The sequence below is a fragment of the Anopheles coluzzii genome, chromosome 2, assembly GCF_943734685.1.
Source record: "Anopheles coluzzii chromosome 2, AcolN3, whole genome shotgun sequence".
Taxonomy (NCBI): Eukaryota; Metazoa; Arthropoda; class Insecta; order Diptera; family Culicidae; genus Anopheles; species Anopheles coluzzii.
This window is the reverse complement of record NC_064670.1, coordinates 83131462-83154376: the sequence shown is the minus strand read 5'-3', so window position 1 is coordinate 83154376 and position 22915 is coordinate 83131462. Positions and strand designations below refer to the sequence as shown.

The following is a 22915-nucleotide window of genomic DNA, read 5'->3' as shown; positions in this document are numbered from 1 at the left end:
CAAACAATCATCGAATCACCGCAAATCAACCTCTAACCACCGTGCGATAACACATCAAAGCAGCGTGTTTTGAGTTTTTTTTTGTGAAAGTCCAAACCTCTCAACCACAACATTTCACTTTGGCTTTTCGAGCTGTATCTCTGCCGTGGCACCTGCGGGAGGAGAAATGGGACAGTCAACGGGGGCGTCTTTCATGAGCCAAACACTTCCGGGCGTCGGGCAACTCACACCATTTGCCATTTGCTCTCGGCACTTTCCACGCTTTCCGGTAAACTTTGCACAATAGCATAGAACAAATAATTCAAGCTAATTAATTAAGAATTCCTTTGTGTCGCTGTGAACTGGCTCGCAGCATTTAATCTCCTTGGGAGTATTTAGTCCCACTCGCTCTGCCTTGCTGTGGTAAGTGGCAAAAACGGAGACAGCTCGTGAATAAAGGGTGTGAAAGAAGTGCGCTACAGTAAAGGATGGTACGTGGTACATACCACGAGTCCATCATCATTTGCCGTGGCTGCGCTATAGCGTTGGTGCGAGTTGTGGAATTTAAATTTCGGATTGAAGTTTCTCCTGCTTTTCTTTTCTGCTTCTTTTTTCTGCTTCTTTTCTGCGTTTTGAAACGCCCAACCGCTATTTCTTCCATCCTTGGCAGCCCCATTTCTAAGGCGATTGAGCTTAAACTTTTGGCCCAGGTACGCCAAGCGTCACCTGAATGTGATTTGACCTCGCTTTAGAGGGTTTCAAAGGTAACAGGGACGACGCTCGACAAACTGGCTCGAGCAGCGTAAGGGAAAGAAAAAAGATTCCCTAAACTTTAAATTTCATGGAAATGACATCGTTGCTTGCCACAACCAGCCCCTTTCCACTTGCGTCATCGTTTGGTTTGGAGTTTTGGTGCACTCCAACGAGTAAGTCGCGGCAAACGCTCGAGATAGTGCTTGGCTTCCTTGGAAAAGTAATTCTTAGTGAAGTGTTAATTTTTAAAAACTCATCTCTCCACCTTCTACGGAGCTTGGGGAATCTCACCCAATTCATTCTCAAACCACCGGTTGCCTTCTGCTTTTGATAGCAACTGAATCGGAAAAGATGGAACGTTATTATAATTGACAGCTGCTTCGGCTTTGTTCCTTCTGCTAGCTAAATTACCTTTGAATGATGGGTAGCATGACAGGTTTCGCTTCGAGCCGGGACAAAATAATTTTAATTGAACCGCTCTCATCTGTGCTCACCGCTTGACAGCTTCCCGAATTTTCGTCGATGCTACCCCGACCATCGGATCAAAATATTGAATACGCAACAGGCGCTACGGCCTGAAAGCTACAGGTGACTCAGGTGGCATTTCGTTGGTGATTTGCAGAATTGGCATGTCATAAATGCAATTTCATTGCGGGAAAAATGTAGACCATCTTTGAGCATGAAGCGTGTCTGTCGTAAACTGCATCCATAGTGATAGGCTGGCGTCAGTGTATGGGACGTGTGTCCAATCAGATCATTGACAGATTCATTCACATGAATATTAAAAACATAAATAGCTTTCAGCAATAGCTGTCGAAATAATGGAAAAAATAATCCTGTTTTAATATTTTTTTTTGTTAAAACAATAGTCAAAAAACAATGATTACTTAAAAGTCCCAATTTTTACACATGACATTAAATAAATATTAAATGTATATGGAAAATAGATCAACCTTACTGCATTCAGTCTGTTTACTAAATGTACATGTTGATGACTTCCTTTTAAAAAAAAAAAGATGAACACAAATGATTATCACCTTCCATATAAAAACGGTAGCGTAAAACTAGTTTTGCTCCCCGAAGGCTTCATCAAACTTTCGTCCTTCACAAAACGGTTCTTTCATCGCATTCCTGGTTGTGCTGAGCTGGTATCACGGTATCATACCATACCGGTCCAGAAGTGTTAGTGTTGCTGGTTTGGCTTGAAAAATTCCAAGCAGAATCCAACCCGCGAAAGAGATTCGAATGATAGTGGTAAGGACACCATGCGAGAAAAATATAGAATATTCTCAACATTTCCACCTCCCCACCAACACTTTCAATGGTCTTTTTGTTGCTTTTGACCACGGCATGTGACGACAACGGTTTAATTGAACGTCGTCTGAATGAAAACTTTCTTAATTACAGTCTACTATTAACACTTACAAAAAGTGTTCCCTTGCGAGAGGTTCGAGATGCGCACTGCAACAACAACAACAAAAAGAAGAAAAAATGTAATGAACGATAAACCCAACACACTACTTCTTATATCATATTGCCCAAGGTCTCACTGGGTTTTCGTCTCGGGTCACACCCGTGTATCGCCATACCTGTTCCGTTTGCCAGACAACTTCTTAGCACCTTGAGCGTGACGGTACAAAGTATGAGCTGAACTAAGATGCAAGTATGCTTTCGGCTCATCCCACTCACCACAGCTGGACGTGAGGTGCAATGGTCTAAACTTTCAACTCCAACCCGTTACACACGGGAAGGTTCATTGAGAATGCGGCTCAGTAGCAGAGGCAACGGCAGTAGTGATTCACCTTTTGGAGATGCCCGTTACGATGCTGTGGCCCAGTTTAGCCGAGGTTATACCGTGCGGTTTTTGCTTTCTACGTCTTCTTAACTTTTGATTTATCTCTATTCATTTTACAACTTTCATAATGCTACCCGAGTGCTGTACATTTATTACTTTGCCCGTTCGTGTGGGGGATAGCGGGGTGGTTGTGGGTTGCGGCACTGGATTAAACTACTATGCCACTAGCTGGGCCAGCTTTCATCAAGCTGCTTGAGGTGTACCAAGCAAAGCATTAGGCTACAATCTGTCTACAACCAGGCACAAACCCCAAAAACCACGCTGGCCTAGCTATCACTTGTCTGCTCACTAGCTGGACGTAAAGGAAATTTATAAAATTCAGCTGGCCACTTCCATCTCTCTCTATCTCTCTCTCTCTCTCTCTCTCTCTCTTTCTATCTCTCTCTCTTTTACCTTCTAATTCTAATTCTCTAACCTTTTACTTGCAAATGAAATTTTGGCCCAAAAAGCGATATTTCTAACACTCACAGTGTTTTTACGCAGCACCCTTGAAATGCTTACAAACGGTGTAAGAATGCGATTACGATGCTCTGTACGTCCTAGTTGGTAATGCCACTTCTGACAGTTTCAACCCATTAAAAACGAGCAAACATTAAGGCAAACAATGGAGGATAAAAATTTATTGCTTCCCGGAGTGTTCCGGCAGGGGCCATCATTAAGCCGAAGAGTTTTGCGATGGATTGATCAGCCCGGTACACCTACAGGATGGATTGCAGATCCTTGCCGAGGAAGGAGGGAATTTTTGCCTTTCCGAAAGGATAAATAACTTTGCATTTGGTTCACTCCTCTTTTCCTCCCAACGGTGATTGTCTTGCGCCAGAATTCAATTCCGTCTGACACGGACAATCTGTAAGCCTTTTGGAAACCCTCTCAGCGGCCCCTTCTGCCTTTGTTGATGTGAGGCTTGCTTTAATGCGTGCACTTCTTGTATGTTTGCCTTACAGAAAATTCCAAAAGTCCAAGAAGTATTAAAGGAATTAGCCAAACTTTCATTACCCGAGTGCACTTCGCTCAGTTTTGTGTACGCTAGACATCTTTTGTTCAAGGATGTTATTATTTATATTTAATTTACTTCTCACAACTGCTACAAAAACGTGCAGTTACGACGTTTGGTCATCGTAGCATTTGGGATTCGATTTAGCATGGTCCTCAAGGTGAAAAAAAGAAGGGACCAAAAGGCGGTCGGATTTGAGAGCGTTTTGATTGTGGATTGAAGCAACTTTGTAGGAATAAAGCCAGGCAGGCAGGACGGGGACAGTTCAATTCCACTAATGGATAACCATTCACCGTTGCCACCCGATCGAATTTGATCCCGAAGAGCGCGAGGCAAATTTTTTAACGACTTCATAAAACCAAATCTCGAAACAATGGTGTTCGTCATTATTTTATGAGCGAGTTGTTACACTTAAGCGAGTTGGTTTCAAACTGTGTAATGTTCCGACTTTGGTTGTACTTTTTGTAGAGTTAAGCCAGCCAGTGTGTTTTGTGGCTGTATGGGTGTGTGAGTGTGTAAGTCCTTTTCGCTTGGACAGAGAATTGCGAAACAATTACGCTAATAGCAACACCCCGAAGGATGCTCATCACCGGGCCTGGACAGATGATCGGGCTTAGAAAAGGCGGGGTGAACGATTCGAATATAAGTTTTTGTCAGGGTTTGATGGTGTGCCTTTTTTGCGCTTTGTTTGCGTCGTGGTTTTCTTGGGGAAGAAGGAGCAAGGTTTTTAGCATAAATTAGAGCTTTGATACTTTTGAAAAGGTTTCCTTTTTTTTGTCTGTTGATCACGTTTCACGCCATTTCTGACTAAAAAAGAAAGGTGAAAATACCTTCAAGCAATACGCTCATTACGTCTTCCCGGGTAGATTTGCAATCTCAAGGTTTCGAAGAAAGTGTTTGCTGATGAAGTTTATTTTTTGTGTTTATCGTTATGGCATTTGAAACTTTATGTGCAATAAGTTGAAACATAGATAATGCTAATTGTGATAGTGTTTAGGATCATTGAAAAGCGGAACAAAAAATGTGAATGATATGTTTACTAAAACGTTCATTTGTAATTTGATTAATCATTACATAATTAAAATATGTTTAATTATAATATGTTTGTTGAATTTATATTATATATTATATTTGAATTATATTCCTTATGGCATGAATTACTGGATTATGGTAACAGGATTAGGAACAGACAACACTTGAAGGCTTGAACATAAACAGGGAATTAGATGAAGATTAGATGAATTGTATAATTAATCATAGTGTGTAAAATAAACTTAAAAGGTCAAGTGAATACACATTACCAGAGTGAAAGTTAAACCGTCTACACGTTATTTCTCCCGATTCAATATATCACAATTATCCTCCCATTTTCACACCCGGTGTAAATTTATACATTTAACTCAAAATAAAACACTTTATTGGCAAAAAAGAATCTTAAACCTCTACATGCAAAGTTGATTGAACATATCAGTTTTACTAAACATTTCTCCACACTTATTTTCACTGTTTTCTTGGCATCAATATCTGCGATAAAGCCCAATTATATTGCACGATTTTGTTCAGGCACGTTGCGCTGCTAATCGGTACCCGGTCGGCAAAGGTACCATCATATTTTCTCTGCAACCCAAGAAAATAAACAATTCCCCTACCACGAGCTCTACCAGCCGCAAAGACCGGCGTCTCTTTAATCTTGCGTCGTTTGGAGCCGTCTAGTAGACGCCTTGTTATCTTTCGCATGAGATAATTTTCATCGTAAAATATCAATAATTTTATCCTTTGTCTCGTGTGGCATGATGCTTGTGCTAGTTTCTTACTTCAGCCAGTCGATGGCTGGCTGACGGGTTTACACAAATACAACAAGGAATTCAGCAACAGGATGATGATGCTCCTGCACGAGTTGGTCCCTCATAAGACCGTTTCGCTAGACTATCGTTTATTTTTCTTCTTCCAAAAGCCAAACACGGGAGAACGCCATTGCAGGAGGACGAGTGTTTTTCATTAGAGACATATCGGTTAGAATCTCGCACAGTTGTCGTCATCTTTTTCGCTCGCTGAAAGAAGTGATTTTCTCCGTTGGTGCTTGTGCACCTTTCAAAATTTGCCGCCCGTTCACCGATATCAAGCCGCCCGCACACCCACTAACATTATAATGAAGAAATATAATCCGCATTTATCGTGTCGTGTAATGCTCTCGATGTTTTCAGCAACATAGACCGCTGCAACCTAAGACTTCCATTACTGTCGTCGGAAGGGGTTTTTGTCATGCTTTGCGTCGCCTGTGCACACGAGCGCTTTTCAACCATTCACCTCCAACCCATATCAACAGATGTGTGGCGTGTGTGTGTATGTGTTGGTTGTGATCGTTTCCTGCGCTGCAGATGGTGTGAGATTATGCTTGAAGATTCTTTAAAGCGTCATTTCAGCCTCATTTGCTTGGCATTGACGATTCACGCTGCTCTCATTTGCTTCATTGGTTGGAATTTGTGGCAATCAAACATGGATTGAAATATTCTTCGCCCGAATATTCTTCGCATTTGAAATATATAATTCTTTTGGAAGAGAGAATGATTCAATGTTTTTTTGAAGCTTCTGTAATAAGATGTTTGTTGCAAATAAAAAAATAAATAATACATGGCTTACAAATAAGAATAAGAAGTTTTTAATTATGCTATTGAATCACTTTGCACTGTGAAGTATTGATATAAATTTGATTTTTCTTTTACCAAATTGTTGGGACCTAACAACGACTTTAAAATGGATATAACTTAAACTAAATGATGTAGTTTATGAAGTTTGATATATGAGTAAATATATGAAGAAGGGTAAGAGTCACACGAAGAAAATTATAGACAAAATTTATTCTTCAATTTTTATTATGTATTGAATAGAACAAAAATCAGAAAAGTAAATTACGAGCGATAGTATTACATTTTTATTTAAAATAAAAATAACCTTAGCACATTGAAATTAGGTTTTACCCTAATTTAATAAAAAAATATCGATAGAGGGCTTATTTAAAGTCATTTCAGTTTGACATCATTTAATGAAATGAGCAGTTTTGTACTTCAAAATTTATACTTCAAAATTGTTAAATTAAAAATTAATAAGTAAATCATCAACTAGTAGCCTTCAATGTTCAAAATTAGTGGAATGAACATGATTTTTCCAACAAAATACGTTTTTTCCTTTTCATGCATTTCATTCACCATTAATTAAATTTAATTTTTAGTATCGAAGATTTCTCCCTTTCATATGAATAATACAAACAACACAAAATTCACGTCACCGTTGCAATGACAAAAAAAGAAAACATGATAATACAACCGCCTGAAGGAATCTTTGCCTATTTTAAAATGTCAAAACAATTAACCTCTTTCGCGATTCAATCTTCTGCGTCTACCACTAGAAGTTGTTTTGATACATTTTATTTGTGCGCACTAAAGTATCGAATGCTAATTGATCGTTCGAACAATTGCTTCGGGCAATTCCGTGGCGTATCAGGTTAACGGAAATATCAGACTGCTGGAAGGTTTGATTGCTGCTCGTAAAAAAACTGCGACCTAACAGGGCGTTTCAAACCATTTCTCGGGCGATATCGCAACTTAACTAGTTGAAAACCGTTCCCCAAGCACAAAAAAACACAAAGCTTTCGATACTTGCATTGACATTATTGGGGGTGGTATCTTAATTTTCTTTCCAATCGTTGCTTTCCAATCGGCCAAACGGAAAGGACGTTCTGGCGCTGAATTTGTTTATCGAATAGTCTTCCTACCCGCGAATCCTCCACGTGGGGAAAGGATGCGACACAGTGATTGGTGAAATTTATGCACAAATTTGCTATTCGCCTGTTCTTTGTTGTTTTTGTCGGTATCGCAGGTTGTTACGGTCGGATTGCCTTGCAGCTATGATCCTTGCTCGGTACTTAGGATGTGCCATAAAAAAATACCTACAAGGGCTACTTCATTCGCGAAGAAACGGCACCATCTCCATCGAAAAAGGGAACCACAAGGTATGGATGGATGAAGCACAAATCCTTACCTGTGGAACTTCATTTGAATAACCGAAAATTGCTTAATTTGAATATTCTCCGCCCGACTAATTTTAAGGACACTCCTTTTCCATTTGTTTCTATTGTAACGATCACAAACAGGTTGTTGATTTGTACATATTTTAAGGGAAAAAGTTGGTGTGTAATCTGCTGGATTTAAAATAATCATGCGCCTGATTTGTTGACCGTGATTTAATTTACATTAAACAACAAATCATTAAATCGTTTGATTGGCGATGTTTATTGTAAACATTATATTCATAGTTATTAGTAATGAACTTTTGAGTTAAATTGGTTAAATCGCCGTATAAAGCGTACACATTAGACAACGCTTAATGAGTTTTATAATGTTATTTATTAACGGAAATTAAGGAAATTATTTTAAAAAAACGCTGTTCTATCGGATTTCTTTGTAATACGTTCCATTTTATTGTTATTTAAAAAACAGATATACGTCAAACATTTGGCAACGTTTACAAAAAAAAGTTTAGATAAACGATATAGCATTTACTTTTAAGCATCTTTTGTTTGCAAACTACACTCATGCCACCTTTTATGAGTAATTTCTTGCTTCCATATCGAATGAATGGTCTGTTGTCTAATGTCACGCCGTATTCAGCATCTCCAATCCATTTCTCTCACCATCAGCTAGCTTGCTGTTCGCGATCGTTTCAAGTACTAACTACTCCGACACCGGCAAAGATATCGCGAATGTAAACACTTAGGCGCTTCTACTAGGAGCCGTGTCACTGATGCTTCGTGCAGACGACGGCACTAAGTGAGTGCGATTGTGTGTGCGTAAGTGCATGCAACCGTGGCCCAGAAAGGAAGGATAATACGTTACCACTCCATCCACTAGCAGTAGAATGTCAAATGAAGTGTGCTTTTGTGCCCGTACACTAACCACTTCAACTTCCTACACACTACTACAAACTTCGCTTTCTCGTCGTTTGGCATTCATCGGCAAAGGTATTTTTTTACGACGCGTGTGTTATTATCATCACGTGCAGAAAATATAAGCCTCAACGAGACAAATATCCGAAGCAGTATGGTTTGCAAGTGTCCTGCATAAAAGCACCGTCGTAATTCAATAGAAGAATAATTTCCGCCAGTTTTCTTCAATTGGAGCTACTGAACGCTGACAGGGTTAAGAAGCACGTCGTGAATTTAGTTATAGACCACTCTGGAAGCTTACCAAGTGCTTGCCAGCACGTGAACAAAGCGCACTATCTGCAACAATGTGGCGTAATTTCTTCATGCACTCAGCCATAAATAGATCGCTTGATTTGAATTAGTTATAGATTATTACTCCACAATACGGTACCTACACGCACACGAAATATGAATTTATTCCATCAAACCATACTTCGTATTGGAACGCGACAATTGATGTGACATTTATGAGAGTGCAAATTATCATTCCTTGTGTACTATTCGAGGGAGGTCTTCTTTTATTGCAGTCGTAAAAGAAAAGGGAAAATAACGTCCCAACCGTGCTACCAGGGTCATGTGCAAAGCCCTACTTGTTGAACGGCCTGGTAGGATACCTCGTGACAGCAGTATTTCCAATAGCATGCAGATGGAACACAGTAGTGTTGGGCAAAATGGGTCTGCAGCCGGATTTGGATTGATCTGAATCCGACTGTTTTAGGATTCGAATCCGGATCGAATCCGGATCAACTATATCCACTCTTTCCACGTAACTACAAGCTATAAGTTTTCTGTGATCTTTCCAATTTGCCTATTAGATATTCACGATTTATTTCAAGTCTCAAGAAATAATTTGAATTCCATAAATTTATTTGGCCTATTCAACAAGGTTTTGAGCGTTGCTCTAAATTTTTTGAATTATCTGTTTGAAAAATATTTAGATAATTCTTACTTATTGTGGAAACGGGTAAAAAATATGAGGGAAATTGTTAATAAATCGTTTAAAGAATAAGAAGTATCAAGGAAGCAAAGCATAAATCAGAAGATTTATCAAAATAAAAATCTGGAAACAACCAGAAACCCATGGAAACGGTTGTTTGTCGGTAAGTACATACAAGATCGAATTTTTACTTATATGTGTGGCTATGAATACAACAATGTTGTTTAGGAGCTAGGGTTGTTAGCAAGCTTACTGTTGGAGCGTAAGTATTTTGCTCTACTATTTAAGCACGGTAGTGAAATAGCCATTTGGATATGATCGCAGTAATCATGATTCAATTGGAGCCAATTGAATCTTAATTCGTACGGAGGAGCCGGATTCAAAGCCATATTTATTTTGGAATCGGATCCGGGTTAAGAATGGTAGAGTAAGAGTGGATTCACAAATTTAGTCCGGAGCTCCCATCACTAGACCATATGTTAAGTAAACCTGACGGCATGCTTGGTCCTCACGAATAGTATTAAGTTGACGAGTAAAATCAACTGGGTAGGTTTATGGGACGGTTGTTGAATATATGCGTGAAGATTATTTGGTGGGGGTTTCTGTAATCCAAAGTGTTCATGAAGGTGGTGTCTTGTCGTAGAAGCATCGCTTGAGAGGTTTATTCAATGAAATATTCTACAGTCAACCATGCTTGTAGACAAACATTGCAGAGAACAATTCTCCCAGCAAGTTGGTTCTTGGTATTCATTATTGTTAGTAAGCCCTATCGCTACCCTAGGTAGAACATAAATCCTTTTTTCCAATTACTCCGAGAAAAGATAGTAATTAGTATTGTCGTATGTTTTTATTAACAAAACAAAATAACAACATAGCATACACACAAAAAACACAGGCTGCGCAATGCCAACACCAAACACACACTTGCTTTCATCCCAACAGTGGAAAAGGGTTCTGTACAGGACGGATGCCTTCTAGCATGTGTGTCGCTGCCGGTAAGCTCGTCACTACCTCACTTTAATACCTTTTCCCGCCAAAACCGTCAGAAGGGGAATGAAAAATTTAATTAATCATTTCAGTGGATTCAAAACTTTTCAATTACATTTAAAAACTCATTAAAACTTTTTCCCTTCCCATGTGCCTCGAATGTGCGAAGATTCCTTTCAATCCGTTCTCCGCCACAACAACAAAAAAACAACCCGGACAGCTGCCTTTCCCCGATGCTTGGCGGTATCTGTGTGAGTGTGTACGTTTATATGTTGTGCAAACTTGCTGCTATTTTTCAAACCAATGAAGCTAAGGTTTTTGGCAAATTTCGTGGTGTAAGTGTATTTTTGTAAGTCTTCTTCCCATGAAAAAGGAAGTAGTCCTTGGTGAAACCATCAATATGCCAGTGTGAAAGGTTGTTATTGGCGTTCCATTACCTTTGGTAAATTCCACCCATCGAAACCTCTTGAGAGCATATTTTCATTTGCCAGGCTATATATTGATTCCGTTGTCTTGGAAACTGAGTATGATTTTGTGGAATTGAACATTTATATTTAACATTGAATATCTGTAAGGATTCATCGCCTTGTGCAATGGGTTATGACTAATGATTATCTAGGCTGCGAATCTTTATTTATGGTTTTGAAGTTAGTCCAAAAGCAAAAACATTTTACTTTATAAGTACAAACAAGAGATTGTTTTCATATTTTTAATTTTGGTTGCCACTTCATAAAACCACTCTGATGTCGATTTTGTACCATCAGTTTTATGTTGTTCCTAGTGAGGGACATATGAAACCATGAACGTCTTTTCAGACGTTACTGCCGCTTCAGAAGGCAACTGCTGATGCTTCTGTCGGCTCGTAAAACGCGTGAAAGTTTTCGAAAATTCAATTAAAATCCATAATCCCTGTGACAAGACGATGTACGGCACGAGGTGTGCGCTCGCCCAAACCACATTACTCCGTTGTGCCCTGGGTTTGTATTCCTTGCCCCTTACTGGCAATAAGATCTCGTCATCAGCAAGTGAGAAGGATTAGATTACTCCCTTTTTCGGACGACCTGCTCTCGTCTATTGATTCTATAGCGATGAGGTAGGGGAGGCACAAACGCTGCCCCAATCAACCGACAGCAGCAGACCGCGCAAATAGTGTGTGAGCAAACCTATTAAACACTTTCCCTCGTACGCTCTCCAATCAAGAATGTCCTTGATGACATACGAAACGAGCCCGCAAACGATGGTAACCGTAAAAGCTTTCAGGAATTGCTTGGCGCCGCGATGGCGTGTTGAAAGAAGACGCACAGGAAGACAATCATCACACGTTCTACCTCAGTAATGGTATGGAAAACATTCCCCCTTCCCAATTCCGCACGCGTTCTCAAATGCCGGAAGATTCTACATGAGCCATAAACTTTAATTTGAATATTAAAATTTACACCAAAGCGAAGGTTTCAATTACAGCCTCCCTTTCACGCAGACAGTGTCTGACGTGCGATCGGTAACACAAACATATGATAATCAGGTGGTGCCCCTCGGAATGGTGCCGAGCCGTATCTTGAGCTCTCACTACTAGTAGGGGAGGGGTGCGTTGGGAAGGGAGGACACAACCACGGTATGGGAGAATGATTCTTGACGAGCACACCTGTGCTGATTGAAGACGTTGGCGTGTTGGTGGGCTGGAGGGTGTAAAAATTCTGATGATATGCAAACAGAAAGCAAATTTATGTTTGAGGTGTTGTGGTTAAGTCTTGAAGAAAATTAAGATACTATGGTGAAATGCGGTAGGGTGAAATGTGTGCAATAAGCTTGTTGGCATAATGAATGGCTAACCGGGAAAGATCAAAAGTGTGATTTGAAATTGCACGCCCGTGGTCGTGGTGAAATTGCACTCTGATATTTGTGAGTGTCTCTTTGTGGCTTCAACTTGAAACGTCCTTTACTTGGGTTGAAAATAAAAAAGTAATTAAATATAGGGCCGGTCTCGTGATACAGTCGTCAACTCGTACGTCTTACCAACATGCCCGTCACGGACTCGAACCCAGAATTTACCGTGCCTTCATACGTATTACTGACTATCTCGGTATGGTAATCAATAAGTCACTGAAGCCAAAGTCCATTCTGGGATTCGCTGCGTGGTTTGTTTGGCAATTGTTTTTTTTTTTTTTTTCAAAAAAGTTGTGGTTCATGTTTACTATTTCAAGGGTAATATGTTTTGTCTAGGAAGTTGATTGAGAGTTGTTTAAGTGTTCGTAACAATTTTGTTTATTGTGATTTTTATTGGATTGGTTTGTCTACACTTACACTACACTTGTACACTTGCATGTCCCTAATTGTCTTTACAGTCATTTAAATGACTCCTTATATTTCCAATACCAATTTTAGATTGATTCGATTTGTTCATCAGCTACAGCAAACTTGTTATAAAGTTCGCTGGTAAGTAATCATAATACTCTTTTAAAAACACAAAACAGCTAAAAATCATAAAGCAAGGTATGTAACCTTCCTGGGACCAGTTAAGCTTATGTAGCATTGTAGGGACAGCGCTATGCATCCGTCGCCACTATAATCAACTGAACCCGGTAGAATCACGTTATGAGATCAACTTCCTGTAAAATCGTTTTTTCACCTTAAGCATTGCTTTTTCTTAACTTCCTTTACATTGCAACATACCTTAATCATGAAAACAAGAATTTGTTCCAGGATTTTACCTCAAGCTCGTTAGGAATAGCAATGGAAAATGTCAAAAACTTTTCAAACGACTGCACACACAGACTTTGAAACGAAAACGGAACCACTGCCCATTGTGACTGATTACGCCAGAACGGATAGAGAGCGAAAGACGGTCGCGTCCTTAGCCACTGGAGAGCATAACGAAAAAAAGCAAAGACATTTCGTTGCAGTGAAGAACAGTTGCCTGGCAACTTACACGAATGCTTTGCAAATTGTAAACTTTCAAGAGGCCATAAGACAAGACGGACATAAAACAGGACAAAATGAAACTATATTCAAGCATTCGTTGCAACCCTGGAATATAAATCATAACTAATTTGCTATGAGCTTTGGTGTTGTATGTCTTACAGTTACTGTGCTATCAAAATGGACGTAAGTTGCAGCATGTACTTTTGGGCTAAAGAAAGGTAAGCAAGAAACTGGGCATGTTGAGTATCTATATTGGACATGCTATCATGCTTGTCTTATTTGGTCCCGGGATCAAACCAACATTTAAATTAATTAAATAAATTAACAGATTATATTAGCTTTACCAACGTATGTTTTGCATTGTGATGTAAGCATTCCATCGCAGAATGGTAATGATTTCCTTTATTAATATAAATTCAATTCAATACCACCTCTCGAACGATTGTAACGGCAAGAATTCGAATAATGGTGGAAGGGGTTTCACTCAAGAAGAACATTGTCGATGGAACGACCGTATGCTGCACAGGATGTGTAACCTAATTTGCTATTCCAGTCATCTTATTTACGGACGGCTTTTCATCGGCTCACTCTACTATACAAAAATGGTCTAGATCGCAGCAGCATCACGCGCTAACCTTGCTGTTCAATTTGGACGCGACGGCGGCATCTCTTCCGACCAAGAAGCGTCTATCTCCGGAGTAAAATTAATGAAATATGCATGTAACAATCGTCCCCCCTTCCGCATCTGTTTGCGGCACCGTCTCATCGGGGACTACATTCAACAGCCGAACAATAACACAACGCGTCTCGTCCTGCCGAGAAAAATGGCGTTTTCATGGCGTGGTGAAGGTATGCGAGCACTACTCAAGGTGGTACGGGTGTGCTTGCCACTTTCAGGAGCGTGTGGCTCTAATTTGTCCCTAAATGTTGACGGTGCCGCAGAACATGGTGGAACATAATTAGAGAGATTTGTTTATTTATGGCAGATTTTTATACACCATTCCCGGCGAACCTGGCAGACCTGGCTTGGCTCCGTTCCGGAACGCAGCGTGACGTTCCGCGCAAAACGCATTGTCGTGGCAGTATGCGAGGAATATTTCACTAAATATCCAAATTATTTTCAATAAATTCTAGCCTTATCTTCGCAGCGATGTGGCTGAACTCTATGGCATGTGTTTGTGAGTGTATTTGCTTGTAGCGAGTGAGAAAGATAGAGGAAGACAGAAGGAAGCGATGGGAAAGGGAATGTTTCAATTAAGTTTTCTCGCCCGCGAAAACCGTTGATGAGATTGGACGCTATTGCAAGCACGTTTGGAAGCGGTTGAGCCAACGGTGCTATCCCACCAATGTGCAACGCTATGTGATACGTGGTATGCCATAACTTGCTTTATAGCCGTCAAGCGACGGTATATCATATGAAATTTTTAATCTCATCGCCATTGAAGCTCGAGCTCTAATGAACTGGATGGCGTTAAATGGTTGTAAAATTTAAAGATGCGTCCTTCGACCTGAGATTGGATAGTTTAAATTTGTTGAAGAATGCATCAAATTTTACGCTGAATATTTAGTGACTGGAAAGTTCAAGCGTATTTGTTGTATAGTATTTCATGAAGTTTGATTTAACAGCGACAAATAACGACACCCTGTACTAATTAGCTGTAAAATACTTCACTGATTGGACAACGAAAAAATAGTTACGTTACCTATACAATATGAAGGCATCATTACTGATTGATTATGCTTACCTGTAAAGAGAACAAAAAAAGAAAATTGTTAGTCCACATAGTACGTCTGTTAGAGGTAGCAAATTTGCTTAAGCAGTGGAAATTGAATTTTGACACAGGGTACTTTTCCCCTTATTCCCCGAAATGCTATGAAAAAGATAACGAAATGAAATACACAATACGAGCCTTTTGAAAAGAAAGGCATACTGGTTGAGCAAAGTGCGAATGAACATCACCATCATTGACAACTGAATTGACACCTGCAAAGCGCCGTAATGGGAAACAGCAACAGGCAACAGCATCCCACTAAAGCAATCATCCACACCTACCTCGAAAGGTTAAGCCAGGCCGTCGAGCCTGGGCACGAGATAATCCGCATACCGTCCGCCCTTTGCATGTTTAGCTTTTCAGCTACCGAGTGCGCGAGAAAAACTTCATCCAAATGAAAAGCAATTCATGGCAGAATGCCTCAGCCGCGGCGACAATGTGATGGACGTGCGATATGGTGCGCGCCGGTGCCGCGTAACGTTTGCAGGCAGCGGAAATACAATGAACCTAATGATGTTAGCAAAACCCGCAGCAAAACATCCGCCGTCGATACGGTCCGGAAATTCACTCGACTCACGCAAGAGCCGAAGCGATGGACGCGTTGGACGCTGGTAAACGAGGTTTATTGTTTCACAAATACTCATCCCACCACCCCTCGCTGCGCAGGTTAAGTGTGAGTCGTGTGATGGATCTACACACTGAGCGCGATACAGGTGGTGCAGGTTGTTGCAAGCCGCCCTGGCACAGGCGTAGTGCCTACAGTGCTGGAGTGCCCTTTCACGCCGTACAACAAGGTTTCTATTCGAATGTTTCGTCCTGCTCGAGCAGCGAATCGCACGTGAACGATGGTTCTCGATATCAACATAATCAAAAATTTAATAATCTAGAAAATGAACTTTGATTGACGTACCGAGACGTTCCAGTAATCAGGGCCCGGGTGCAGTCAGCAACAGAACCAAACCGCACGTCAGTTCGTCGCTGGCCACATTGAGTGATACCTGTTGTTTCGAGCGTTTTCTCGGGCACGTTTTTGTTCGTGCTGGGAGATCGATGGCACTATAATAAACAGCACGCTGTTTGAGATTCAAACGTAATTGCTAGGAATGTTAGCCAAACAGAAGCTTAGATAGTGTTTGGTAAAGAAATCAAACTGTCACTCTCATGATTATCAACATCATTTCATTACACTATTTATATTTTAGGGGAAGGAAGGTAAAGGCGGTCTCGTGTTAAAGTCGTCAACTCGTACGACTTAATAACATGCCCGTCATGGGTTCAAGCCCCGAGTGGACCGTGCCACCATACGTAGGACTGACTATCCTGCTATGTGGGCAATTAAATAAGTCACGGAAAGCCAAACCAACAAGTGGTACAGGCAGGCCTTGACCGGCAACGGTTGTTGAACCAAAAGAAAAAGAAGGTACTGACACTGAAGGTAAGATGGGCACTTTTCATAAATGCATGAAAATGTTAGTTTTTGAATAATTCTACAATGTATCATCCAAACTTGAAGTAAAAATACACATTTGAGAACATTTTTGGCATAGTATATGCAAAATTGGTAAAATCCACGAGCAAAACAAATTTTCAATCGTGCGCACCCTGGTGGATTTAGTTTGACTATTGCGGATCTTAAGCTATTCATCTTGTATTGTTTTAATTTTCGGAAGTTTTATTCCATGAATGAATTGTGGTGATTATAAACCAAAAAAACTGGAGAAAAATTAGAATGATAGCAATAAAGCAATAAAGACGAACACTTTGTCTTAGGAAAAGATGGACACCGAATTTATTGATTTATTTTACTTCTTATGTCAAATAATGATTAATACATTTTATCAAATACCTTAAATAAGGGTATTCGGAAGATATAAACCATGCAGCAACTAGAGAAAGAATGGAAATATGCGAGAAACGGCACACTAGTCAAAATAGCAGCTATTATTTATGCTATTACTCGCTCGACGCTGATGAGGCGCTTTACAAAATCCAATTTCTTGTCACTACTTGGACAACTTTAAGTAATTAATAGATGAGACATTGATACGACATCGTTCAGGAATAAAATAATGATTTTATGGGTTTACAAAGTTCAAAGAGTTTAATTTTAAAATGGTGTAAAAAATAGTTTGATCTATTAAAAAGTCCTCAAATAAGCTGGGATCGCGGATTTTCCGCGGAGTAATTTCCTAAAGGGAAGTTCTGGACTGTTATTCTGTAAGCTGGAGCAACGTGAGATATTAGTTTCAATAATGCCGATATTTCAATAATGCTTTAGATTCTGCATTCTGCATAAGCGGCGCTTACAATTCCTAAATTCATTGCTGAATGAACCGCCGTTGCAATTGGCCTAGAATTGGTTTATGTACGTACCAGGACGTGAAAAGCAATAGGAAATGTTAAAATACTATAACCCTCTTCTATTTCCAACGTTTTGTACAGATGTCCTGTACATCTTACCCTTCATGGTGTCCATCTTTCCTATACCAGAGTCCGTCTTATCCGATCATTTCAAAACTGCACAAAAAAAAAGTTTTTAAGTCATGGAAAAACATAAAAATCGATAGAAGCTTACAAATTTCAACACATTTTCTGATGAAACATGAGTGTAAAGTAATGTGCGCACATTTTCATGGTCGTTGCATTTATAAATCCCTAGATTTTTGCCGGGGTCGGTCTGGTGGTACAATCGTCATCTCGTACTACTTAACAACATGTCCGCCATGGGTTCAAGTTCCAAATGGATCGTGTCCCCATATGGATGACTGACTGTCTTGCTATGATAATAAATAAGTCCGAGCCCACAGGCGATACAGGCAGACCTTGACCGACAACGGTTGTTGTGCCAAAGAGAAAAGAAGATTTTTAGCATTTTCCTGAACGTGTCCGTCTTTACCTACCTTCACCTATTATAGTCAAATTATTATCTGCAATTTTTTAACAACATGTTTTTACATTAATTCATTAGTTGCAGGACTGTATATTGAAGTAGTATTTTGTAAATTGTTTTGATTCGATAGTATACTCATAGGTTTACATTATTTTTTTAATATTCCACGTGATTACTATTAAAATACCACAATAATCCTTAAGAGTCAATAGTAGATTGGCATGAATTTACCATGCAGTAATGTATTTTATAAAAATCTTCTTGCAATTGAATGTTTTTTACAAGTATTGACTATTTAAGCAATACAAAATACTATACAGGCATGACAAACGTTGTCTAGCACAATACCGTCTTGTTTTAATTAAAATGTACCAAAACGCTCTATTTCCTAGCATTCATTCTCAAAGGATTTAATCTGAAGTCTTTCGGGATGATTTGTCATATTTACCTTATATCTCCAAGAAACCTTACGGCATGCAATTAAACATCGTTCAAAATAATCACAACCATTCAGCCGTGTCCAAATCAAGCATCTCATTTAAACTTCATCCGATTGACTTTCACGCTTAATATTTAAAACAACTGATATTGCTCTTTTGCCCCATTGCTGCGAGATGCCCCCTGCTCTTTCATCACCACGAAACCGTCCCCGATGCTCGAAATATTTAGATTATACAAAACTTTGCCCAACCTTACGTCACGACCAAGCGGGCAGAGTTTTTCCCAATCAAAAACCGATTACGATCGAACGATTGCAAACTCTGCCCGTCTCTCGCCCGACCCTCAGCACACGGAGTTTTTGTATCGAATCGCCGCCTATCCTGCTATTCCAACGCGGCACACAAAGCTTGACGAGATCGGTGCGCGGGGTTTCGACGTTACTCGAATTATGTTTTTCAGTTTAGCAAACGTCACAACTTACCACGTCCTAATTTGCCGCTGACAAATCGCCGGGCACAACCAAAGCGCTAAGCCATAGGCGGGAGCTGCCTGGCAGGAGTGTGGTTTGTATCGAAAGGGTAGGCGGTAGGGCCAGCGGTGAATGGCGTGGATGTGTGTGTGTGTGTTTGAGGATGGTGTGTAGGCAAAGAGGCAGTAGGACAGTGTAAAAAGTGTATATCAAATATTTGAATCGTAATGGGAAACTTTTAATTACATTTCTCGTTTCGATTTGTGGCAACGAGAAGTGGTTGCTAGACACGTGGACAGGGAAAGTACGCGGTCATGTTGGTGCTGGTGGTTGAAGGGGGCTGGTTAACTTTTCCCAACCAGATTCCGTTGAAAATCACGACCCAGGCCGGATGAGGCTTGTTGCATGCTGCTTGTCATTTACTTGGGACCAAGCGTGAAGTAATTTGAAATACTGTAAAGTTTCTTTTAACTGAACGACTTTACTAGGTCCTGTCCAAGCTGTGGTGTGCTCTGGATGGTTTGTTCCAGAAAATTAGAGCTCTTCGTTAGATTACAGAAGCTTGACGATGGTGCGCCTACCGTACCAAAGTGTTGTATAGTGGTTGTTTCCCTTTTTGATGATGTCTTTCTTACAGCTATGCAGCGAAATTTTACACAGATAAGGTGCAGTACCATTAAGGAAAGTGTTGGATGTCAATTAAAAACTGGCACACTGGCATGACGGAGCGTATTTTAGCCAAAGTACGCAAGCATGTTTAATTTGAAGCATCACCGCATGCGATCACGATCGACGTGCTCGAAATACACCACCATGCAAATCGCGATGGCAACGGAACAGAGCTCTCTCTCGCACCAAACACACACTCGTCATCAGAAGGTGCAAAATATTTACACAGACTCACACACTCACATACAAAGAATACAGGATAGGTTTGGGGAAAAGTTTCCCCGTTTGCTCAGTGAGCTGAAAAATGAGCATCTGATTTATTATATTGTTGTTCCCCTTGCGCCACTAATTGCAGGAGCCTTGGGAACGTACCATTGATCATTTTCGTTCGGAGGAAAATGATGCCCGGCCTCCCCACCCCTTACCACATTGGACTGGTGTCATTGGACAGTTTTGCTATAGTTTCGATTGCTTCCCTAAACTCAGCATCGGAAAGCTTCGCAGCTGGAAACACCTTCCCTAGCAGAGTTCGATCGATCGGAATAACGCGGAACGGACGCAGATTATTAAGTTGGTGTCATCAGTTTTCTGTTTGCCGGTGCTGGGCGATGGAAGCACTGGATACAACACCACCACGCACCGAACACGGACGTGTGACCTGATCCCGTATGTGAGAGGCATGGAAGTGTGCGACAAGGGTGAAGAAGTGATACACTCAAATAGGGGAATCGTTTCACCGATGGGTGTATGTTGTTGGTGTGAGTTGCAAGGAAACTGCAGCCCTGCTGTTGCAGGTTCCAGGGCCACCGTGCCTGTCAGTGTAGTGCGAAGCAATCTGATAAATATAAATGCATTGCAATTTATACTAATCAAAACTAATTGATTTTCGAGATAAATTTTGTGGCAGGAAAACTAGCAAATAGCAATAAATTTCAATATATTCTCACTTCCGGTGCGCGTTCCGAAACAGTGATTCGAGATCTTCCCTGTCCTGCTCGGGCTTGCCTTTCGTTCTCCGGCGGGAAACTCGCACATACGCGAATCGAACGCTCGCAGAACATCGAACTTCGCAGGCACACACATACCCAAACAGGTCATCACGTACATGAAAACAAACCTCCGGCCTAGGAGGACATCCGGCCCTAGTCATTTCGTGTCCGAGCTTGGCGGAGGTGTGGCTAAGGTGAAAAACTTTTGCGTCACTTTTGCCTCGCACAAAAGCCTTCCGTCGTAGCCAGTTGACCAGGCCTGGGGGCGCTTGACTGGCAAGCGTCTGGAAGAGCCTTTTTGCGAGCTAAATTAAATTCGATGCAAACATTCATCGCTAGTTGTGAGCTGTTTTCGGAGCTTCGGAGGAATCCTTTTGCAAAATGAAGCAACTTTCTTACACGGCTGCATAAGTTAGCCGACCATCCTCTGCACCGCCCTGCGTGCACATCTGCATCCTTGCCTGCCGGGTGCTTGCCGGGAGCGTTCGGTTGCATGGCACGAAACATGAAACCATAGCTCCCGGAAAGCTGCACTATTTGTAAATTGAATTTTGAAACTTGTTCACTTTTTTGGGGTACATCAGGATGCTTCATGTTATTCTTTTTTTGCTTCTCGCCTCGGACCAGCGGCATCCTCTTACCGTGATTCCTTATACGGGTAAAGTGACTTAGGAATGAAAACCATTCCTTTTCATCTTACAAAATCGTCCTTTTGGTTCGCATTTGATACCGAGCTCAAATTCTCAAATGCTTCCGACCGAGCATGCTTTATTTTTAACACTGTGCAAATGGTTTATATTGCTTGCCGGAAGCAGCAGTGCATAACCAAGTGCTCAAAGTGAAGCTATGCTAAGATGCGCTGTGCTCATTATGGGATAATATAATTTTATATTAAATTATTTTATATGAAGAAAAACAAAAACCTGAAAGAAAGGAGCGAGATAAATACTTACGAGTAAGAGAAAAAAAGAGTAGACTTTATTTTTAAGGCTTTAATCGTCATACACAATTCAACTTTTGAAATTATCGTTTATATTTAGTCAAGAATAGTTGAATTCAATACAGTTTCGTTGTATTGAAATCGATTCAAAAAATCGATCTTTTTGGCGTAACGACCTACATGGTCATGCTGTCATACATATACAGGCATTTGAAACTTATTATCAAGGATCGGTTAAGCCAGTCCTTGCAACCGAGGACATTTCATACGAGGCTTGAACTTACGACGGACATGCAGTTAAGTTGTTCGAGTTGACGACTGTCCCACGGGACCGTCCAATTAATCACACCTCCGTCTCGTTTTTGACACCTAAAGCAATAACAAACTAAAACGCGTTTTACATTACTTTTCTCTAGCTTTTTATTGTTTGATGGTAGATATGGTGCTGTTTTGTCCAAACAAATTAATGTTGTTCACTACTTTCTTTTTGGTTCCTACTTTCCGTTCCGTTTCTGGCTGCTTGTTTTCACATTATAGAGTGTCGCTTCCAACGCGCCCGAATCTTGAGTGCTAAACGAGTCAACAAGAAAAGAACAAAGTAGATAGCAGACTACAAATTTGCCGGCGGATGATGATTTATGCACCTGGGTGGCGTATTACAAAAGTACAAATTGTGGAAGTTGGTGGTAATAAATGTCACATAATAAAGTGTGAGCGTGCCACACTTTTATGTAAAGAGGGAAGGAAAATCTCTAGCCGTGTGCATTGCGTTAGAAATTCGTTTGAAGAGCATAGAGAAGCACTGTGGTGAATCGGTGAGTCGTGGTAAATGTGGATATGTGTGTGTGTTGGGGATGGAGTGGGGGGAGTGAAGCCCGGGTCAGAGGCTACGAGCAAATGGAAGAAACAACGCTTCTCCACCATAACGTTAGCGGGAAAACAGTGCAAGAAAACTCACAATTCCATTTTCCATCAACTCTCGCACTGCCAGCGCCGCATCTTGACCCAACCCAGCGTCTCCGTAATGTCGTCTCATTGTCTGTCGCACATACATATACATACATTGTGTGTCAGTTAAACCAACTTTTGCGCGAGGGTGAAAAATAGTTCCCAGTCAAAAAGACAAATGAGCTCACTGGTGCTGCGGGTTTTGGGTGCGCGTTGCCGTTGTTTTTGTATGTGTGTGTTTTGTACAGTCTTTGCTCAAAATGGTGGCATTTGTGTTTGTTTTTAGCACCGGAACACCAAAACACTGCCAACGTACCGTCACCTTCCATAGCAAAGGTGTTTTTAATGACAAACAACGAATTGGCTTTTTGTGTTGCGTCGTACTGAATAGG

The 22915-nt window shown here is 40.7% G+C and overlaps 1 protein-coding gene across 11 annotated transcripts in view; it reads right to left on the bottom strand.

Annotated features, from left to right (window-relative positions):
* LOC120951204 (CUGBP Elav-like family member 4) overlaps positions 1 to 22915 on the bottom strand; it is a 321851-nt gene that overhangs the window by 177323 nt on the left and 121613 nt on the right. The gene's annotated exons all lie outside the window — the stretch shown is intronic.